Consider the following 22,389-nt stretch of genomic DNA (forward strand, 5'->3'; position numbering starts at 1 on the left):
CAGCCCTAGGAATAATCAAAGAAAAAAAGAATTGTCTTGATAGAGATGATATACAAATTTGATACACGAATCCAACGTGATGGTGTCTTTCTAATGATCTCAGTCAATCTAATTAATGTATTCTGCTACATTACATTTTAAGAAGTGACCATTGTGTAATACACTTTGAAATATGCACAAGCTAATGGGATAAGATACAAAAAATTATTATGCTGACAGTAAATCATATTACATTCCTAATAAGCATTAACTAGATAACTAGGTCAAAGCAGTATTATCTTAATTGATTTTTCAAAAGAAACCTGACAGAAAAATGTCAATGCCGAAGTATTTCTTCATGCATCATTAAAACAAGATTGGCTTTTAACAAAAGAAGAATCCTTCACAGAATTGATTCTTGCTTCAGGCTGCCTGCTAGTAAGTGTATTACATAAAAATCTATACAGGATATTAAAACAACACCATTCTGCAAGACAGTTACAATTAAAAGCTGACACCCCCCGTTCCTCCTTGCGTCTACTACAGTGCCTTGCCAGCAAATGTATTTAAGGGCTTCCTCGCCAAGTTCGCCGATGTATGAAAAATCATTCCGATCTATTCTTTGACAAAAGGGGGAGATGATTATGTGAGCTTCCAATGCAATTGCTACATTAATAACATCTCCGTTTCATAATGACAGTAGCAGTTAAAGAAACATGTGAAAAGACAACACAAATATTAACATTACCTTGAAGTTTTACACAAAGTGACCATGATATACAAAGAATTTTACTATGCAAACAGAAGGCTTAAAAAAAAGAGTCCACTGTAGTGCATGGAAATCAGAAAAAAACGCAACAGTTAAAATATTGCCGCTCAAGGGATAGACTTTGCTTTTGCAATGTCATCAGTTTTATTGTAAATGAATATAGGAATCAGTGATACAGCATCTCATTTGAGAAGGAGAATATCACTGGAAACTGAACGAGTTGGTAATTTAACCAGGCATATGGCAAGGAAGCTCAGTGTTGTTAGCATGTATTTAACGGGAAATTAGGAACAAGAAATAGATGAGATCACAAAGTTTGTTATAGAATATTTGTGTAAGAAATGCCCTGGTAAAGGATAGGACATCCAGAAATCGCAGGAGGAAAACCGCTAATGACACAACCCTGGTCACTCACCAGAAGCCATAGTGTGACTAGAGCGATTAAGGGGTGTAGCACCTTCTCTTTGAGGAAAGACAAAAGCATTGGCAGCTTTCTAATTCTGAGAAAAAATTATTCACGGGCAGGGGGACATAGCAGTGGCTTAAAAACGGGCCTTTGAGGCATCATTAAACCAACCTGAACTCCCACAACAAAGACCCCTGGGATTTGTAGTTTGTCAGGGCTTCTGGACTCTCAGCTACAACCACGCAAGCTGTCACCTGAGTCACAGAAGTTTCAAGCAGTAGGTGGGAGGGCATACGTTGCTTACACATTACACTATACTCCCAATCAAAGAAGCAAAACAAGAGTAAAAATGAGGGGTGGGAAGGACCAGTCAGTGTAACATGTGAGTACATGAAGTAATTGATTGTGATTTTCAGCATATGGATTTGGCAGAAGAGAGCATAAGTGTCTTGAAGTAGAGAGTCCTCACATTATCCTTCTAATAAAGGAAACAATAAATAAGAAGAAAATATTCACTGTGATTGGCTACTGTTCCCAAATCAAATACAGACCCATTGGGATATATTTCCTATTTATTTCAACATAGCAGGGCTTTTTTTCAGCAGGAACACGGTGGAATGGAGTTCCGGAACCTCTTGAAAATGGTCACATGGCTGGTGGCCCTGCCCCCTGATCTCCAGACAGAGGGGATTTGAGATTGCCCTCCGTGCCACTGGAGCGGCGCGGAGGGCAATCTAAACTCCCCTCTGTCTGGAGATCAGGGGGCGGGGCCACCAGCCATGTGACCATTTTCTCTGAGGGCAACCCACTGAGTTCCACCACTTCTTTTCCCAGAAAAAAAGCCCTGCAACATAGCATAACAATGGTGAAATGTTTAGGGAGAAGGACATCAATATTACTTTTGAGGATTTCCAGGATAGCCCATTGCTGTTTCCTACTGCAACTCAACAGTGGATTCGGGATGCAGAATAGTGGAAAAGATCAAGGCAATAGGGAGACAAAAGTCCTTGGGAGTCCTCCATTGAATGCTGTAGATTATCTTATATAAAAAATTCCATACTACACTTTTTGAATAAAACTTTGCCTTTTGTTGCAGTTATTCCAAATGGGGGAGAGGGAATAATTGGAGGGATTTTTTAAAAAGAAGCTTCGCAAAATTTCACTTTGGAAAAATGGCAAAAGAGTGAGGAATATTTCATGCATGTGGGTTTGTGACTGGTGTTTTCAGTTATTCACCATCTATCATCTGATCATGTGATGCAGACTCCAGGTTGTTTTTACTCCCACTGCACCATCATCGTAGTTACTACATTGTTAAATTTGGTGGGAAATTTGGTTCTTTTCCAATAGGCAGGTAGCAGAATCCTGATATTCACAGATGCAGTAATCCTGGGAACAGACCCCCACGGATGTCCAGGGACTACTGTACCATACGAATTGTCATTCTATAGCAGGAGAAAAGAGCAGAAGTCCAGTAGCACCTATAAGACTCACAAAATTTGTGGTAGGGTAGGAGCTTTTGTGAGTCACAGCTCACTTCTTCAAGTTGTAGAACATGATCTGGCCAAAGTGAAGTATTTTTAAGTCTCATTTATTGGTGGGGTGGGAATGTATTTAAATTTCTCTCACTGGATCTAAACATTGCTTCATTTTGACATGATAGTACCCTCGTCTTTTCTTTCAACTAGTTTACTGCAATGCTGCTTCGGTAAGTCAGTGATATGCAGCAGTTAGAGTTGCCAGCCCCCAGAAATTACAACTGATCTCTGGACTATAGAGACCAGTTCCCTTGGAGAAAATGGCTGCTTTAAAGAGCAGACTCTGTGGCACTGTGCTCCACTGAGGTCCCTTCCGTTTCCAAACCCTGCCATCCCAGGGTCCACTCCTAAATCACCAGGAATTTCCTGACCCAGGGTTGGCCACCCTACCACTCCCCTTCCTGGAAGGGCTTCCTTTCTCTCAATGCCACAGAATTTTTTTTGGCCATAATATCCTGCTTCTCTTTCTGGGATGGACCATCTTGAATTGCTTTTCTGTAATTGAGACAATCAGTCTATAAGTGAATAAACATTGTATAAACACAACAGAAATGACATTTTCCATTTTGCTATGGATTTCATGTCTGATCATTGTAAAGAGGCCTGGCTTAAGGGGACTGGAGCAGAGATGGGCACGAACCAGAATATGACCCAAAAAAACCCACGAAACAGCCAGGTTGGTGGTTTGCGAACCAGTGGTTCATGGAAGCTCATTTCCACGAACTTCCTCGAGCTGGTCTACTGGTTAATTTGGTTCATATTAAAAGCAGTTTAAATGGCCATTTCCTCAAGGAAACAGCCATTTAAACTTTTCCTGCCCCCTGCAAGCGACAGGGCCCTTTAAACTATCAGCTGGCAGGCAGCGGGGGGGGGGGGGCGTTTAAAGGGCCCTGTCACTTGGAAGCTGCAGGAAAGGGCCCTTTAAACAATCAAATGCCCCTTTCCCTGCTGCTAAGCAGCCAGAAAGGGGCATTTAAACACCATGAACCACAAACTGGTTCGCGAACTTGCTCCATTTCATGGGAGTTTGTGGTTCCTGGTTCGTGGAAACCCACAAACCACGAACCACATGGTTCGGGTTTTTTGAGGTTCGTGCCCATCTCTAGACTGGAGCCTATCACAAAGAAAAAGCCAACATTTCTTAAGGGACTGTGGATATTTCCTTGATGGGGATAATCATTAGGAAATGGTTTCTCCATTGTCCTGTACAAGCTTGGAGAAGCTGATTCCCCTGCCCCAGCTGAGGGGAAATGGATTGTATGCAATTCTATGCAAATAAAAGATGGCTTCTCCATCATCTTCATCATCATCATCATTTTCATCTTCTTTACTACCACACCTCAGGAAAAAACTAATCTTGCACTTGAGTAAATACAGTATATGCTGATCCTGCAGTGTGGTTAAGTGATATCTACTTAGCCTTCTCTATGGCTTCTGATATTCTAATGACTTTTAAGGAAGGGAAGTAGTGTGTGTTGTGCATCTTCAAAAACAAGATAAGCGAAGAACAGAACACAGCAAACAGCAAAGCCTCAAGGCAAATGAAAATGGGAGCAGAAGATTGAGAAATAAAGACTGATTATCGAAAGCTAATAATCAAAAAAACCTTTAACCTGTCTGCAGAATGTCTTGGTTGAGGTGGCCAACCAAGAAGGTGCTGTGTCCACATAAGTTTGGCTCATCTTAACAATTTTGCCAACTTAAAATTGACAGCATTAAAAATGGATAGCATAAAAGTATTAGTGCAAGTACATTCATTTTCCAAACACAATTTTATTTATAAAAAACAAAACAAAAACTCCCTGCTTTGGAAGCACTGTGCTAAAAATAAATGACATGTTTTGAAATACTATAAAAAGAAAATGGAAATTTCAAAATATTATGGATCTATATAACCAAAAATCATGCAAAACGAGATATTATTTCAGATGCTTCCCTGGAGGCCCCAGTTCTGATGTGGTCACACAATGCTTGCTCTCTCTGTGTGTGTGTGTGTGTGTGTGTGTGTGTGTGTGTGTGTGTGTGTGAGTCAGTCACTAAATAGTCATGGAGCAGGGGTCCAGATTTTTGAGCCTGCAGGCAGCTTTGGGATTTTAACACAGGGTGCCATGAAACCTGGAGCCAACCACAAACTGTAAGGGAGTGAGTTTATACATAACTGTAATAGATCAAGATGGGTAGCCATAGAAAAGAACAAGAGTCCCGTAGCACCTATAAGACTTACAAAATTAGTGTTAGGGTATGAGCTTTAGTGAGTCAGAGCTCACTTCTTCAAATACCTGTGACAGTAACTCTTCAACATTTCATGCAGAAGCTCTGCTTAGCAGGATGCCTTATTTTCTTGCAAACACACAGTTACCTTCAATCACGCAGTGAAGGTTAAAGTGCTGGTGGCAGCTGCTGCCAAACCAACTATTTTTAAAATTTCCAGAGCCAATCAGTTCTCCAGTGGCCAATCAAAAGCCATGCTGGGCAAAAGACCCCTCTGCCCCCACCCTAGAGTTGCCAAGATATTCCTTGCAACCAGCAGGAGGGTTGGGGGTGAGTACATGGAAGGGGCGGCATCATGAACATGACATCACTTCCAGGGAAAACTTGGAAATGACAGTGGGTTGCTTTAGGAATCACCAGCAACTCTATAGTAAAACCATGTAAAACCATAGAGCTTCCATTAATTCCTAGAGCTACCTGCTGTTTTCCCCAATAAGTGACATCATCAAACCTGGAGCAGCAGTAGGCAACAGGAGCTCAGGACGGGATCTTCCACAACCTAAGAGGGCTTGGCAGCCCTGCCCCACTTGTTCTGAAGCTATACATAGCCCCCTGTTGTTTTGTTACAAAGGTGTTTTTTGTGAGTAATATATTTCAACTATAGTTCCCATAGACATTTTTTCTGAGATTGTATTCAAATACTTATTTGGGCATTTCTGCTCAGGTGAAGTTTCAAAATAATTTCTAAGGAGGCCAAAAGGGGTTTAACAAAGCCAGCAGTTTGGGAGGGGAGAAGCAGTGGCTCTGTGCATGCCAAGGTAGATGTCAGATTCCAACTAATGCAAAATTTGGTGTTGTTCCTCAAATTAAATATTTAAGAACTTGGGAGGGAAGACAAACAAGTTGAATTGAAGTTAACAAAATTTCTTAAAGGAAGTAATAGTAAATCACCAATTTATGAATATTAATAATTATGGATGATTGAAAAAAAAATGGTCCTGCTATGTTTTATTTCTATAGCCAACATCCTATTATTTAAAACTTGAAACAATTCTCTGGCCTTGTGCCCACTGTCTCTTTCCTCCGTCTCCACTGAATAAATCTGAGAGAGGCGGGGAGGAAACTAGGCTGATTTTCATTAACACTGCAAAAATGTCCTTCCTCTTTGGATTGGTGTTGGTGCTTAGGGATGTTGACATGTTCACGATGTGGTCCCTGATTGGTTGGGATTACACAGTGAAAGCAGCTTTAAAAAAAAATGAAACCACCTAAGCAGCTGTTGAGTGAGCATCGAGCAGTCTTGCAGGCAGGATTCTAAGCAGATTTGAAAAGATGAAGTGATGCACCGGATTTTTTAATATGCTGCATCGCATCAAGACTCGCTAACTCTGACTGTTGACAAAAGAAAAGATCCAAAAGCCCAAACTTGGTTCTGCTTGTTTGTAAGGCTATCTCCTGCTCACCCCCCGAATATGAGTAATTGATAAAACAGGGAAAATTTAGGCTATTTATGCTTTTCAAATCTCCTAATCTCAAGGGCAAAGCGGCAGAATGCTGTGCCGAGACTGGTCCCCTGACATCAACCATGTTTGGCAGATGGTACTGTCAGTTCTATTCTGTGTTTATTCTATTGTGCATGCGGTAGCATATTTTAAAATGTACAAGCTCATGTATTATCTATGGGTTAAAAGCAGGCTACACAAGCGGGACTATATCACAGGAGTTAAACTTCTGTAAACAACTAGCAGCGGTTGTGTAAATGCTATTTTCTTGACATAAATAACAGAAACATATGGCTGGAGACAGGAAGTGGGTGATACCTAGATAGATTGATATCTTGCTCGACAAGTCACTATATTTATGACATGATGCTGCCTGACAGTGAAAGAGGAGGGGAGGCGAGCTAATGACTTTTTCATGAACTCTCTGACAATGTACATTTGACCACTGAATAGCTTTGCTCGACAAACAGATTCACTGCTCTGCTGTTAAATGGGTTCTGCTATAATGAAGAAAATATTGTGCATTGGAATCAGCTGGTCCTTGCGGTATTCTTTTGGGTACCATTCCCCTTTTAAGGTTGTCAGTGATTTTAACAAGAATAATCAAGTTGCACTCTGTTTCAGCCTTTACTTGGGGGTAACTAGGGTCGCCAACTTCCAGCTGGTGCCTGGAGATCCCCCCAAATTACAACTGACCTCCGGGAAACAGAGATCAATTCCCCTGGAGAAAATGGCTGCTTTGGAAGGTGCACTCTATGGCATCATACCCTGCTGCGGTCCTTCAGGCTCAACCCCCAAAGATCCAATGAGCCAACTGGAGTTGGCAACCCTACCCAGTGTCTCAGACTGGACCATGATATCCTGATCCAACATGCTTTTATTGTGGCAAGTCAGAGCAACTCTTCATTTATCTTTCTGTGACAAATTTGTTTGCTGGTGTCATCTCGGTCTTTTGTGCAGCAAACATTTTGAATAAGGGTGACTGCTCATCTGTGCACATCATTCAACATGCATGTGCTCGTTACTGGGAACATGAGTGGGGTCCACAGATTGGTATGTATTTCATCCATGTTACATGATTGCTGCAGGAAACGACAGTGCGCACAATAACCATTTGTCCATTAAATGATCCACATTAGTAGATCTGCCCTAAATTTTAGGATTAGTATGAAACTTGCCTCCAAGTAAATTCTTTAGAATTTTAATTTCATCTCATTCTTCATAGATATTTTTGGTCTGGAAATTGTTGTGTTTATACTATCAATGGTTGTTTTTTTTATGTTCTACATTTTTATGCTGTGGTGGCTTTTTAATGCTGGATTTTAGTTAATGTCTTTTAATATTTTGTTTGTATTATTGTTTTATTTTGTAAACTGCCAAAGACAGGTTGCTGGAGAGGTGACATAATTTTTTTCCTCTAAATAAATGCATACATATTGGAGAGAGTACTAAATTTTGCCATTTAATTTGGAGGTTCCTGCTCTGGGGGGGGGGGTAATCTGAGTATTATTATTTTTAGCACCATCGATGAGTATGGCATAGAGGCGGGCACGAACCAAAATATGAACCAAAGTTCATCATGAACCGGGCCAGTTCATGTTTCGTGAACCAGCAGTTCATGGGAGCTCATTTCTCATGGTCCATGACGAATTTGAGCCTGGTTCGTTTGGTTTGTATTTTGGTTTATCACTGCAAATAGTCTAGCTCCGATCAATCAGTTTCCTGTGCAGTGGGGGGATGGGCTCTCTGCAGACCTTCTGCTGACCCAGAAGCGATGTTTTCACGAACCAAATGAACCAGTTTGCAAACCAGGGCAAGTTTGTGAAAGTTCCTGGTTCCTGGTTCGTGAAATGTTCAGAACCATGGACCGCATGGTTTGTAATTTTCCAGGTTCATGCTCATCTCTAGTGTGGCACTATCCTTCATAAAGCAGCCAGGTCTCTGATAAGCATGATCAAGTGACCTCCAGTTAAGCTCATGTCTTGATCACCATTTGCAAGCAGGCAGCTGGTCATTTAGTGAAAACTGTTCAGATCTGTTTGAATGCACTTCATATTATTGTGCCCATTTTCTTGAATGGTTATTTTTGCAGCTCCCTGTCATCTGGAACTGCCTCCAGTTTTAAAAGCCACAGAACTAAAAGGGGGGGAAATCAATTTAAACCGAGTCTTACTACTTAGGTGTCTCTGTGTGCCTTTGGTGTCTACTTGTGGTAATCATTGATGAAATAATACCTACTGTGTAGACTCAAAGCTGATTAACACAGTTGAGGCTATCTAGGGCCGTTTCCACACGTCTTTAAAGGGACGGCCCGCTCATTGAATGTGGGCAGCTTTTCCACTTCACTCCAGACGTCTATGTTTTCAAAACGGTTGCAGGCTGTTTGGCTCCCATTTTGGGTGGGGGTGCCTTTTCTGGCATCCTGGGAAAGTGCAATTCCAGAAAAGATGCTGAAAAAATGGAAGACAAACAGCTGGCAACTGTTTTGAAAACATAGACATCTGGAGTGGAGCTGACCATCTAATACTAAGAAAGGTCAGAAGAGTTTGAATAAGACTAAAGGTGTTTCTCAGAGGAGGTTCACACTGTTGAACCCTAATTTTAACTATATTTGAGGTCAATTGTGGGGGCTTCTGCTTTGGCAAAACATTTGAGACATTTAAGTGGAGGGAGTTAAAATGTTTGAATAAAATTAGTGAAATTTCTTTGGTCTGCAGCAAGAAATTCTAATACCAAAATAGTAGATTATTGCTTCTTGTCCACTGTAGAGTATAGTCTATCAAATACTGATTTGACTTAGTTGCTGTAAAAACAATCTTGGAATAGGATTCACCTTTGCAACTCAGTTTCCCCTTACGTTGTCCCTAGCAAAATTAATCAATGCCCAAAATTAATCAATGCCCATTAAACTATTGGTATTCCCAACTGATTTAGAAAGTGACTTCTTTCTACCAGTTCTTGGACTCCTCATTCTAGAAGTGTCAATCTTTGTACATTAAATGTGAATCATTTTTATCACTTTACATGCAATCGTTCAGGGAATCATGGAAAGCGTTGGCATTATATTGAAACTGTGTATCGAGAAATGGGTGGATGGTGAGCAATTTCCTGTCATTTCAAAATTGTTCCGTAAGCTAATGTGGTGAGTGGTAACTCAGCTGTACCGTGTTAGGGTTTCTTTCCTCTTCCCAGTTTATACATTACTCAGGGCTAGTATTCAATTTGCATAGTGGAAAAATGGTGCAAGGCCCTCACCTCCCAAATGCCTGTAACATCTTGTCTACATTTTGACAACTAAGGTTGTCAACTCTGGGTTGGAAACTAACTGGAAATTTGGAGGGGGACACCTAGGGAGGGCAGGGTATAGAGAGGGGAGGGACCTCAGCAAGGTATAATGCCATAGAGTCCACTGTCCAATGCAGCCATTTTCTTCAGGGAAACTTATTTCTGTAGGTGGACAACTGTAGTAATTCCAAGAGACCTCGAGGTCCCTGAAGGCTGGCAACTCTATTGACATCCCATGTGACTTGCCAATCATATGTTGACCCAGTTCACATGGTCTATGTTATCTCTCTCTCTCTCTCTCTCTCTCTCTCTCTCTCTTTCTCTAGATAGATAGATAGATAGATAGATAGATAGATAGATAGATAGATAGATAGATAGATAGATAGATAGATAGATAGATAGATAGATAGATAGATAGATAGATAGATAGATAGATAGATAGAATAGTCTGCTTCTCCCCTAATATCTGTGTGATTTAGTTTTGTCCTGTTGGGTGGAGCTCTAGTTTCAATTTTCAGTTTTGTAGGTTAGCTGAAGTTGTTGGTTGTTGGAGTTGTCTCCTTGCAAATACACGGCTGATGTTTTAAGCCAGCTTGTCTCTGTTGAATGAACCTGAATGGATCTCTGTTGAATGGTGCCTGAGTGAGCACTCTAACCTGGGAACCCACAGCCAAGGGGGAAATTACCATCTACCCTCTTTTTTCTGGTGAGGAAAAATTACTAGAACCCAACCAAGGGAATTGGGTCTTTTGGGGGAAAGTCTTCTATAAACTTCACTTCTGAGAAGTGAATGAGAATTTCTAAGGCATCTTGTGTCCAAGCTGATTGCGCTGTTGGAAGATAAATGATTAGAGGTTTTTGGATGGAAAACCAAATTTTACATCCATGCTTATCCAGAAAGCAAACTGAAAGTGCATGACCAGATGAGACAGGTCTTACCACTAGTAGAGTGATCTAATGAATGATATACAAAAATAGTGAGCATAAGAAGCAAGACAAAATAATGCCAAGACTGGCCTCTGGTACTATCTAGTTCTAACTTTGTTTTGAAGGGTAATTAAAATACAATGGCGGGAGAAGGGAGCAGAGTTTTTGTAAATATTTTAGGATCACTAATTTTATTCAAACAGAGAGCCAGTCTGGTGTAGTGGTTAAGAGCGGCAGGACTCTAATTTGGAGAGCCAGGTTTGATTCCTCTGCTTGAAGCCAGCTGGGTGACCTTGGGTCAGTCACAGCTCCTAGCTCTCTCAGCCCCACCCACCTCACAGGGTGATTGTCCTGAAGATAATAATAACACACTTTGTAAACTACTCTGAAGGGTGGCCCTGAGGGGTAGTATATAAGTCGAATGTTATTATTGTTATTAAAGTTTGTATATGACAGGTAATGTTTTGTTGAATGGCTAAGCACACCTCTTTGTGCAAATTCTGGACAGCAAGCACATCTTGAAAGGAGGTATTTTTGACCAATAACAAGAGTGGAACAAAAGACACATAGATGGCTTCACCTCAGCTCTAGAAGGAACCGTTTCGAAAGGGTTTGCTCTTTTAAAATTTTGCATCAGAGGAAAGCTCCCTGTGGCAGAACGAAGTCCACCAGTAAAAGAATGTATATGCAAGAGCCAACCTGAAGTTCTTCAATAATCACAGCCTCTTCAAAACAACTATGGTCATAAAGTAAGAACGCTGATGTTCGTTTGGAACTTCAGTGAAGTCTAGTGATTTATTAAGGACTGTATTTGCTTCATCTGCAGAGCACTCTTAAGGACAGGAACAAATTGCAGGCTCTGCAATTGACAGGACAGTAAAAAGCCTCTGGGCTAGAGGTGAGCATGAACCAAATGAACTGGCAGTTCGTCAGAGCCCATTTCTGATGAACCACCACGAACTTTTAGGCCGGTTTGTTTGGTTCGTTTTTTTAGTACGTCACTGCAGACAGCCTGGTGCCGATCAATCATTTTCCTAGACAATGGGGGCGGGTTCTGCAGCTCCAGAAGTGACCTTCTGCTGCCCAGAAGTGATGTTTTCATGAACCAAACGAGCCGGTTCGCTAACCGGGGCAAGTTCGTAAACGTTAGTGGTTCGTGGCTCGTGAAACGCAACAAACCACGAACTGCACAGTTCGTTTTTAACCCGGTTCGTGCCCATCTCTTCTCTGGACTGGCCAGATAAATTCTTGGGATTTACCCTACTGACTGCCTGGTTAATGGAGTTGCAGTGCAGACTCTGCCTTCTGTAACTCGAGAGACTGAGCTCAGGGACCCTTAGCAAAAGAATGCACCCTCAGTATCTCAGTTTGTGGCTACTGCTACCTGACCCGTACCTACAGATCCTAAACTCCTTCATATTATAGGCAGCCATGAGAGTTAACTAAGTTTTAATCTGTATCATAGGGCTGTGAGTTTTGGGCTCACAGGTCAGCTTCATCTTCTGGCCAATGACCTGTCACATTCTCAGTTCGTCACTACCTGCAAACTGCCTTCTTCTTTCCTCCTGCTTTTTCAGCTATCTTATGGTCTTGTAACACCCCTGGCTACAAGATGTGACAATTAACAACCAGCTTCAATGGATAGTATGGGTCTGTCAACAAATGTCATGTTCAGATGCAGTATATTTGGAGTACCAGACGATGAAGATAAATATTATATTTTAGAATCTGTGAATGGACCCATCCTCTTTTGGAAGTCATTTGATTTGGACTAAAGATGATGTCTGGTTTCCCACAGTCAGTTTCATGGCAATGTTTTTGATGATTTTGTTTTATTCTGTTTATAGATGATCGTAACTTGCATATTGCCTTGAGTGTCCGGCTAAGGTGGAGAAGCAGTTTAAAAATAATCTAAAATAAACACATAAATAGTTGAAGAACTTTTCAGCATCCCTCCCACCATATATCCCTTAGTAACTGTGATATCCATTCCGACTGCTATCTTTAACAAGAACATTCATTTGGCAACCTGTCCTCAAACTGATGTTGAACTAAAGTTACATTCAGGCCGATGCTTTTACAGCATTGCTTAGTTACCACTTGTAGCGAAGCCATCATGACTTTATCAACACCTGAGTTAGTACCAACGTAGTGTGTGAAAAATATTATGTTCATCAAAGATGTTTACATGTGTGTTAGCAATCCAATGGCAAACAATCCACACATACATCTCCCAAAAGAAAACGTCTTCTGTTCCCACCATTCCTTGTTATCAGCGTCCTTGGGGTCATTTAATAATTTCAGGACATTCAGAATAACCCAGAAATATCACGGAAACCTTTGTTGACTTTCCTGTGGCCAATGGAAGTTGTAAATGGACCGAATGTCTCAGGCTACAGTGGAAATTGTCCATGAATTAAGACCTATTCAGCCAAGCAGCACGTACCATCCCTGACCACCCTAAGTGCTTCCTCCAGAAAAGAGAACATAAGCTCATGTACAGTTTAAAACTGGAAGCAATGTACTGCAGTCTATTCATTGCAAGAGGTGGCTTCTGTTGCCCTAATACCATTGGCGGATCTCATTGTCAATAATATACACATTCTTCCAATGCAAATTGATTGCATTTGATGAACTAGTAAAGAGAACAGAGTTGCGCTTACCGTAACTACTGTTCATTGACGTCTTCTGTGCAGACACACATGGGACTGCGCCTGCGCAGGCCTGCCGACCGGATTTTTCTTTCTAGCAAACGTCCACTAGGGGGCGCACGTCCTTCCCAATGCGCATGCGCGGCCGTTTCCCGCCCGAACGACATTGGGCGACGTCGCCCCCTTTCCCCTCAGTTTCTCCTTTGCCGCCGAATGCCTTCACATCATCTGGAAGAACACAGCGGGGTAGGAGGGAGGGTTGTGTGTCTGCACAGAAGACGTCAATGAACAGTAGTTACGGTAAGCGCAACTCTGTTTTCACTGTCCGTCTTCTGTGCAGCCCCACATGGGAGACTCACAAGCCATTTACCCAGGAGGCGGGCATGTGTTCTCATTGAAAAAGAGACTGAAGCACTGCATTACCAACAGCAGCCTCTTTCCTTTCCCACACATCTAGTGCGTAATGTTTAGCGAACGTGTCAGAAGACGACCACGTTGCAGCCCTGCAGATGTCTTGCAAGGGCACGCCCCTAAGGAAGGCCGCCGAAGCAGCCTGTGCTCTGGTAGAATGAGCTTTTAGTTCCAAGGGGCAAGGTAACTGAGCATGCGAGTAGCAGGCTCTAACAGCTTGAGTGACCCAACGGGAAATTGACTGGGCTGTAGCAGCCTTTCCCTTCCTGGGCCCATAATAGCACACAAACAGTTGTTTGGCACTCCTAAACTGTGATGTACGTTGGAGGTAAAATAAAATAGCCCTTCTCACATCCAAAGAATGTAAGGCCCTTTTAGAGTTATCCGAAGGGTCAGGAAAAAAGATAGGTAGGACAATGTCCTGTGAGGTGTGAAATTGCGTGGACACCTTGGGTCTAAAACGACGGTCAGGTCTCAGCACCACCTTATTCTGATGGACCTTCAAAAAGGGAGGGTCCCACCTCAGTGCAGCCAGCTCGCTAACCCTACGGGCAGACGTAATGGCTATCAAAAAGGCCACCTTACAGAATAACCATTTCAAATCACAGGTGGCCAGTGGTTCAAAAGGTGATTTCATAAGCCCCGCCAATACTACTTGTAGTGACCACTGGGGAACAATTTCCTTGACCTGTGGAAACACATTGTACAACCCTTTCAAAAAAGACTTTGACAAACTGTGGGAGAACACCGTCTTCCCATCTATTTTAGGGTGGAAGGCTGAAATGGCAGCCAAATAAACTTTAATAGAGGAATTAGAGAGTCCCCCATCCTTTAGGGACAGGAGGAACTCAAACACAGAAGACAACTGGCAATCCCAAACATTAACTGCGTTGGCCGCAGCCCAGGCCTCAAAACGCTTCCATTTAGCTGCGTATGACCTGCGAGTGGTGTCCCTACGGGCATTCAGCAAAATTTCAGCTACCATGTCAGACATCCCCTCCGTCCCCGAATGTGCCAAGCAGTGAGGTTGAGTTTGGGTAGGTCGTGATACCAAACCCCTTTGTCGGACAGAAGGTCCGGGTTCAGAGTGAACCGATAATATGACCCCTGTGAAAGCTGCATGACATGTTGGAACCATGCTTGTCTGGGCCAGAAGGGGGCCACTAGAATTAAGTGCGGCCCATCCCTCTGGATTTTGCTGACAACCCGAAACAGCAGTGGGAACGGAGGGAAGGCATAAAATAGGTGCCCTGTCCAGCGTATTTGGAACGCGTCCCCCAGGGAGCGGTGACCTAGCCCTCCCCTGGAGCAGAATTGCGGGGCCTTTTTGTTGGCCTCTGTCGCAAAAAGGTCTACGTCTGGGAACCCCCAGTCCGAAAAGATGGAGCTCAGGTAATTGTCTGCTACGGTCCATTCGTAGCTGTCGAATCGCATCCGACTCAGTTTGTCTGCGATGACATTGGTGGTGCCGGGAATATGGACCGCCTGAAGGAACACGCCTCTGTCCACGGCCCAGTTCCAGATCCGAACGGCCTCGTCGCAGAGGGCCTTGGATGTAGTGCCCCCTTGCTTGTTCAGGTAGAACATCGTGGTGCAATTGTCTGTGAGCACCTGAACCGCTTTCTGCTGCAGCGTGTCTGCGAAAGCGATAAGGGCATAACGGACCGCTCTCAATTCTAGCAGGTTAATATGATCTTTCCTTTCCTGCTCTGACCAAACCCCATGTGCCCTCAGGGCACCACACTGGGCTCCCCATCCTACCGTGGAGGCATCAGTGGAGATTGTGATCTCGGTTTGGATGGACCCAAACGCAACACCCCCAAGGAGGTTAGTCTCATCGAGCCACCATCGTAAGGCCCGGATAATCCCTCTGGGGATGGAATACCGCTTATTCTGGGACTCGTGTTCAAAATCATGAACCGACAGGAACCACAGCTGGAGAGGTCGCATGTACAACCGGGCCATAGGGGTGACTGCTGTAGAAGAGGCCATTAGGCCCAGCAACCTCTGGATCGCTGTCACGGATTGGAACCTGCACTTGGAAAAAAGGTTCACCATCCTGCCAATTCTTAACGCACGCTCCCGGGGGAGAAAACCTCTGTTTACACCACCATCCAATTCCATACCGATAAACAGTATTCTCTTGGACGGGGTAAGATTAGACTTTTGCAAATTAACCAAAAGCCCTAACCGGGAGCAGGTGAGCATCACTGTACGAATCTGGGCCAGGAGTGCATCAGCAGAGGGCGCTGCTAGAAGCCAATCGTCAAGGTAGGGATAGATGGTACAACCCCGTTCCCTCAAATAAGCCACTACAACAGCCATACATTTAGAAAAAACTCGTGGGGCTGTTGAGAGGCCAAAGGGAAGCACCTGGTAATGGTAGGCCTTATTGTTACAAAGGAACCTAAGGTATTTCCGATGATCAGGATGGATGGCAATATGGAAATATGCATCTTTGAGGTCCAGGACAGCGAACCACATGTCCTCGGGCATTAACTGGAGGACTGTGTTCAAGGTAAGCATCCTGAACTGCTTGACGAGAACGAATTTATTCAGTTCCCGTAGGTCTAAGATGGGTCGTACCCCTCCATCTTTCTTGTCTACCAAGAACATCCTGGAGTAAAAGCCTAAGGGGGGGTCCTGAGGGAGCACCTCCCGCACAGCCCCTTTCTCTAGCAGTGCTACAACCTCAGCCTGTAAGTTATGAGAAGAGGATTGTATTGAGTGGTCAGGAAGAGACAACACTGGGTAAACATCAAACTGAATTTTATATCCAACTGTAACGATTTTAAGAACCCAACTATCGGACGTAATCTCCGCCCATGCAGAGGCAAACTGAGCCAATCTGTCTCCAAACACGACAGCCTGTTCGAGCTCTAGTCAGAACTGCTTTGGTTGCGTAGCTGACTCTTTGGTATCGGCGGCATGAGGGCCGCGACGAGGGCGGTAGGTAGGCTTCCGGCGCTGGTAAGAGCCTGATGGTTGGAATGGCCGGTAGGAACCATAGCGTGGATACGGCTGGTACCGGTGCTGTCGTCCACGATAACCCTGGGCAGGGCGATATTGGCCACGATTTTCGGTGGGTGGTCTGGCTGGGAGAATACCATAGGATCGGGCTGTAATACGATCCTTGCGCTTCTGCGACAGGTAGTCATCTGTTTTGGTAGAAAACAGGGATTGCCCCTCAAATGGCAGGTTCTCCACCTTATTGCGTGTCTCCACTGGCAACGCAGTTGTGCGGAGCCACGAGTGCCGGCGCAGGACGATGGAAGAAGCCAGTGCCCTCGCAGAGGTGTCAACTGTGTCACGGCCCGCATTTATTTGTTGCCGGGAAAGCCTCAGGGCCTCATCGAGGATCACCTTCGCCAACACTCTCTGGTCCGCTGGGAGTTTCTCCAGGAAGGCCGCCATGCGGTTCCAAAGGAATATCTGATATGCCCCCATGATGGCTGAATAGTTGGAGATTTTCAGCGTGAGGGCAGCAGAAGAGTATAGCTTCTTGCCCAAAGAATCCAACTTCCTGCTCTCCTTGTCAATGGGCACCGCATAGGACCCCTGACGTTGGCGGGTCTGCATTTCCTCCGTAATGAGGGAAGAAGGAGGCGGGTGTGCAAAGAGGTATGCACAAACATCATCCCGTGTCTTGTACAGGGCCTCCAGTTTGCGGGACGTCGCGTACACAGAGGCCAGCTTCTCACAAATGTCGTGGATGATCTCCACCAAGCCTTCAGTGAATGGGAAGGCAATAGTTGGAGGGTTCCCGGACTGGACATATTGAAGAATTTTGTCCTTTGGTTTAGGATCTACGGCTGATATCTCGATGTCGAGAGAACGGGCCATCCTGACCATCTGCTCAGAGTAGAGCCGGTAGTCCTCAGATGGTGACACACGACCGGTCCCAATGATGACGTCATCTGGAGATGGGTCAGATGGAGGACTGGGACTCGGGCCCTGGTAGGGTTCAGCAGGATAGTAAGGTGAACCGTGTCTGGGAGAACCATAGTGGGAGAACTCACTTCGAGTGTCACCCCAACACTCCCTGCCAAATGATGGAGAGCTGGCATACAGGGAACCCTCTCTGTCAAATGCAGCCCGCGGCAGGTGGTAACGCCGGTCCACACGATCCGCATAATCACCCGCATGCCACTGCTGGGCCGGAGGTAGCGCGTCGGGCAGATCACCATCATCATCAGACGAGTGGTGCAGCGGAGGCGACAGGTGCGGCGACGGAGTCAAAGGCCTCTCCCAAAGGACCTCATCTGTTTGGACCGAAGCCGAATGACTGTGCTTCGACTTTTTCTTGGACTTTTTACCGCCCTTGTCAGCCGAAGCCGGATCCGAGCTTCGGTCCCTGCCAATCGGATCAGATGTCTTCGGATCCGACCGAGCGCCCGTCTTCGGAGCGAGGTCGGTGCGCGCCGACTCAGCAGGCTTCGGAACCGATGGAGTCGGAGCCGATGGCGGATCCGACGGTTTGGGAACCGACCCAGCCGGGATGTTCGGTTCCGATGACGCTCTCGGTACCTTCGGAGCCGGCGTGAAGGTCGGTTCCGACCTCGACGGGGACCTGGAGCGATGACGTTTCCGAGTCGGATCCGACGTTGGTGCCAAGGGCATGCGACCCGACGCGGAACTCGCAGTCCCCTTCGGATCCGGGGTTAACTGCCGGGCTTGGCGACGATCCGGGGAGCGGGAACGCGAAGCGGACGCGGCCTTCTGGGACCCCTTCTCAGGGGGGGTGTCACCCGTCCCACCAGCCGGTGGCGGTCCCTCCGGGGTAACGGGAGCCCCCGAAACCCGCATCGCCCGTCTCCACAGTAAGGCGTTCAGCCTATTAGCCCTCTCAGCCCTGGCCTTCGGGGTGAACCGTTGGCAGTGCTCACACTTCCCGACGATGTGTCCCTCGCCAAGACACTCGAGGCAAACGGCGTGACCGTCCGTCCTTGTCATCTTAGTGGAGCAGTTGGAGCAGCGCTTGAACAGCGACTTCTCAGACATCTCGTAGGATCCTCACAGGAAAAGTTTCCTCACAAGCGGACAGCTAGATCTTTACCGGTCGGCGGCAAAGAAGAAACTGAGGGGAAAGGGGGCGACGTCGCCCAATGTCGTTCGGGCGGGAAACGGCCGCGCATGCGCATTGGGAAGGACGTGCGCCCCCTAGTGGACGTTTGCTAGAAAGAAAAATCCGGTCGGCAGGCCTGCGCAGGCGCAGTCCCATGTGGGGCTGCACAGAAGACGGACAGTGAACATCATGTTCCCGATGAGAAAGGGCTCAGTCTTTCGCCACATGAAAAGTAGTATCTATGTGCAGTTGTGCAGCACCCCCATTGTCTTGCTGATTTCCTTTCCCAGAATAGTATGTGTACTTAACAATGGATATCTCATTGGAGAACGGAAGTCTGTGCACCCCTCCCACACCCAAACCTCTCTCTTCCTGCTCCACAAATTACTTAGTTCCAGCTCTTAGGTAGCCTGACCTTTGGGCGGAGAGGTTATGATAGGTGCACACAGATGTCAGCAATGTCCTTGGCATGCTGCCTCCATGCACACTTGTCGAAGAAGGAGAACACAGAACCAAAGGGAGATCCCTCCAGAACTGGACCCTCCCATGGGGGCTCCTATTGGCTGCCATGGATGCCCCGTACACTGCTGTTTCGGTGTCATCTCGCGTTGTCATTTCCATGTCTTCTTCTGAGTTGCATTTCCTGGGCAATTCCAGCCAATACGGCCTTGGCGGCAATCAGATCCAGCCATGTATTAAGGTTACTTAAGGCCAACGAAGAACAGGTATTCTGGTTAAGCCACCCAAGCACCTGCTCTGGGCTGCAGAGAGGGGGGGGGCGATGCAGGAGCTCAAGTTCCTTCCAGCCATCAGCAGCACAGGAAGAGATTGGGATTGCCTTCCTTGCTTTGTGCCATGATTGGATGGGTTCAAGTGGTCTTGGCCAATGGTAGCATGGGAGGAAGCAAGGGAGGACGCGTGTTACAGCCACAAACTATCTTGACTTGACCCTGGTTTTTAGTGAATCAATGAGTAAGGTTGCCAACTTCCAGGTGGGGCCTTAAGATCTCCTGGAATGACAACAGATCTCTAAACTACAGAAATCAGTTAGAGAAAATGACCACTTTTAAGGGTGGACACTGTGGAATTATTCCCTGCAGAGGTCCATCCTCTCCCCCAACCCTGGTCTCTCCCAGCTTCATCCTAGTAGGGGGTATTGACCATCTACCCCCCCCCCCCATATATGAGCGACCACGCATGATTAAGCTGCACCTCCACCTCCATCAGGTGCTATATGGTTTTTATACGGTGAGCAGGTGTTTTATTAGAAAGCTGTGTTAATTGATAGCGATTTTATTTTTCTATATTTTAACTTCTGTTGTGACCCACCCTGTGCCAGCTTGTGGGGAGGGCGGAATATAAATCGTAGTAGTAGTAGTAGTAGTAGTAGTAGTAGTAGTAGTAGTAGTAATAGTAGTAGTAGTAGTAGTAGTGGTGGTGGTGGTGGTGGTGGTGATGATGATGATGATGATGATGATGATGATATCATCATCATCTCTGGGAATTCTCTCACCCAGAGCTGGCAACCCTATCGGTAAGTGAGTTTTTGTTCATGAACTATTAAAACTTTGGGCTGAGCATTAGTGTTAATAACGCTGACAAAAAGTTATTATCTTCATATCCTAGACAGAGGCAAAATCTGGAATTCAGATTTTGAATATAAAATTGTATGTCAAACTGAAATTCCTTGGGACGATTTTGATTCAGGCAGGCTTTAGATCTAAACTTCTGTGAGTTATCAGATTCTATAAAAATGAAATTCAATTTCATGTTCACTATCAAATGCTTCCAGATTTTTTTTTAAAAAAATCATGTACAGAATCAGTTACTGTCAAATTCTGCTTCTCCATATTGTTGAATACAGTCAAATATTAAACGCAATTACACACCAACTGTCAAATATGAAATACCACTGCATACCAGCTAATGGATCCTGGTCTGTCAAATACATATAACTGGATTTCAAAAGCAAATATCACCAGAACAGTCATCAAATAGCTGAGCATTCAGAGATCTCGGAGACATCCTATAGATGTCAGATGAATATTTGACATTGAAATATTAAGAGATTTTTCAGGAAAACTTCCAGCAATAAATTCTTTTCAGCACCAACCGTGGGGAAGAGAAAACGTATAGGTACTCTATGGAATGTAATGGTTTTAAATGGAAATCTAAAAAGCCAATAAACATTTTAGTGGCTTTAGTCCCATGTTGTGCATAATGCTGTCCCAAGATTGCAATAAATGGGGGAGCCCGTGTTGGCTGCATGTTATGTGTGTTCATTCATGAGGTCAAGAAAAGATCTGGCCAGGCTGATAGAGGATGTTTGGCTATGGAAGTGTCCAGCTCACAAAATGGTTTCCGCGCCTTTCTGTCATTTGGGAACATGGAATCATCATTTTGCTGGTATCAACCAATTCCATATTTCTTTTTCATCTAATCCAGGAGCAGTGATAGATTTTGCTTTGGTTTTTATTTTACCTGCAGTTAGAACAGTTCAGGCATGATGTAAGATTTTCTTGAAAGAGGTAATTCCAGAGAGGTAATCATATTAGTCAGTTGCCACAAAAATAGACAGGAGTCTTGGGGCAACTAGACTAACAGAAATGTATTGAAGTGTGCACTTTTGTGAATTTAAGTCCACTTCTTCAAATGCAGGTCCATTCCATGAAAAGTAGACGTCAAATCCTTGAAAGCCAGTTTGGTGTTGTGGTTAAGAGCGGCAGGACTCTAATCTGGAGAGCCGGGTTTGATTCCCCACTCCTCCGCTTGTAGCCAGCTGGGTGACCTTGGGTCAGTCACAGCTCTCTCAGAGCTCTCTCAGCCCCACCCACCTCATAGGGCTATTGTTGTGGGGATAATAATAACTTTACTTTGTAAACCACTCTGAGTGGGTGTTAAGTTGCCTCGAAGGGCAGTATATAAATTGAATGTGGTGGTGGTGGTGGTGGTGGTGGTGGTGGTGGTGATGATGATGATGATGATGATGATGATGATGATGATGATGATGATGATGATGATGAAAACTCATGCAAGAATCAAATTTTGTTAGATTTCTATGCTCTTTGAAATTCAGTTTCTAGGGAGAGGCCAATTCCTTACTGTCTTTCCTCTGGCAGGTCAAATCTTTTTTCTTTTAATCTCAACGAATTATCCTTATTTTACAATTCTTGGATATTGGTGTTACATTCTCGTTAATTAATTGTACATGTTTTCATGGTGACATTTAAAAACTTTTACCGTTGTTGATTTTTCAGTTCAGCTCTATGTGTTGGCTTGAAAAAGCTTGTAACAATTAAATGCATAATACAAAATATAACCTTAAGTATGGGATTTTTCTTGCACGTAATTGCTCTAATCCAACAGAGCATTCATGAAGTAGTCAGAGCTTTGGTGCAGATTGCACCAGAAATTCTGCAGGTCAGTAATTTAAAACAGGCCACAAAGTGTGAAGGGACTGAATCCAGCTTCCCGTTCCCTTCTAAACAGGTGAGATTCACCTGTGCACACATACACATGTACATAGATATAACTATACCTCTGTGAGGTACTTTCTAAGCACTGAGACAGATGTAGTCTCTAGGCTAATCTTCCCCCTTTCACCTTGGGAAAAGAGATCCACAAATATCTGATCCTCCTAAGAAC

Source organism: Eublepharis macularius, chromosome 7, assembly GCF_028583425.1.
Source record: "Eublepharis macularius isolate TG4126 chromosome 7, MPM_Emac_v1.0, whole genome shotgun sequence".
NCBI lineage: Eukaryota > Metazoa > Chordata > Lepidosauria > Squamata > Eublepharidae > Eublepharis > Eublepharis macularius.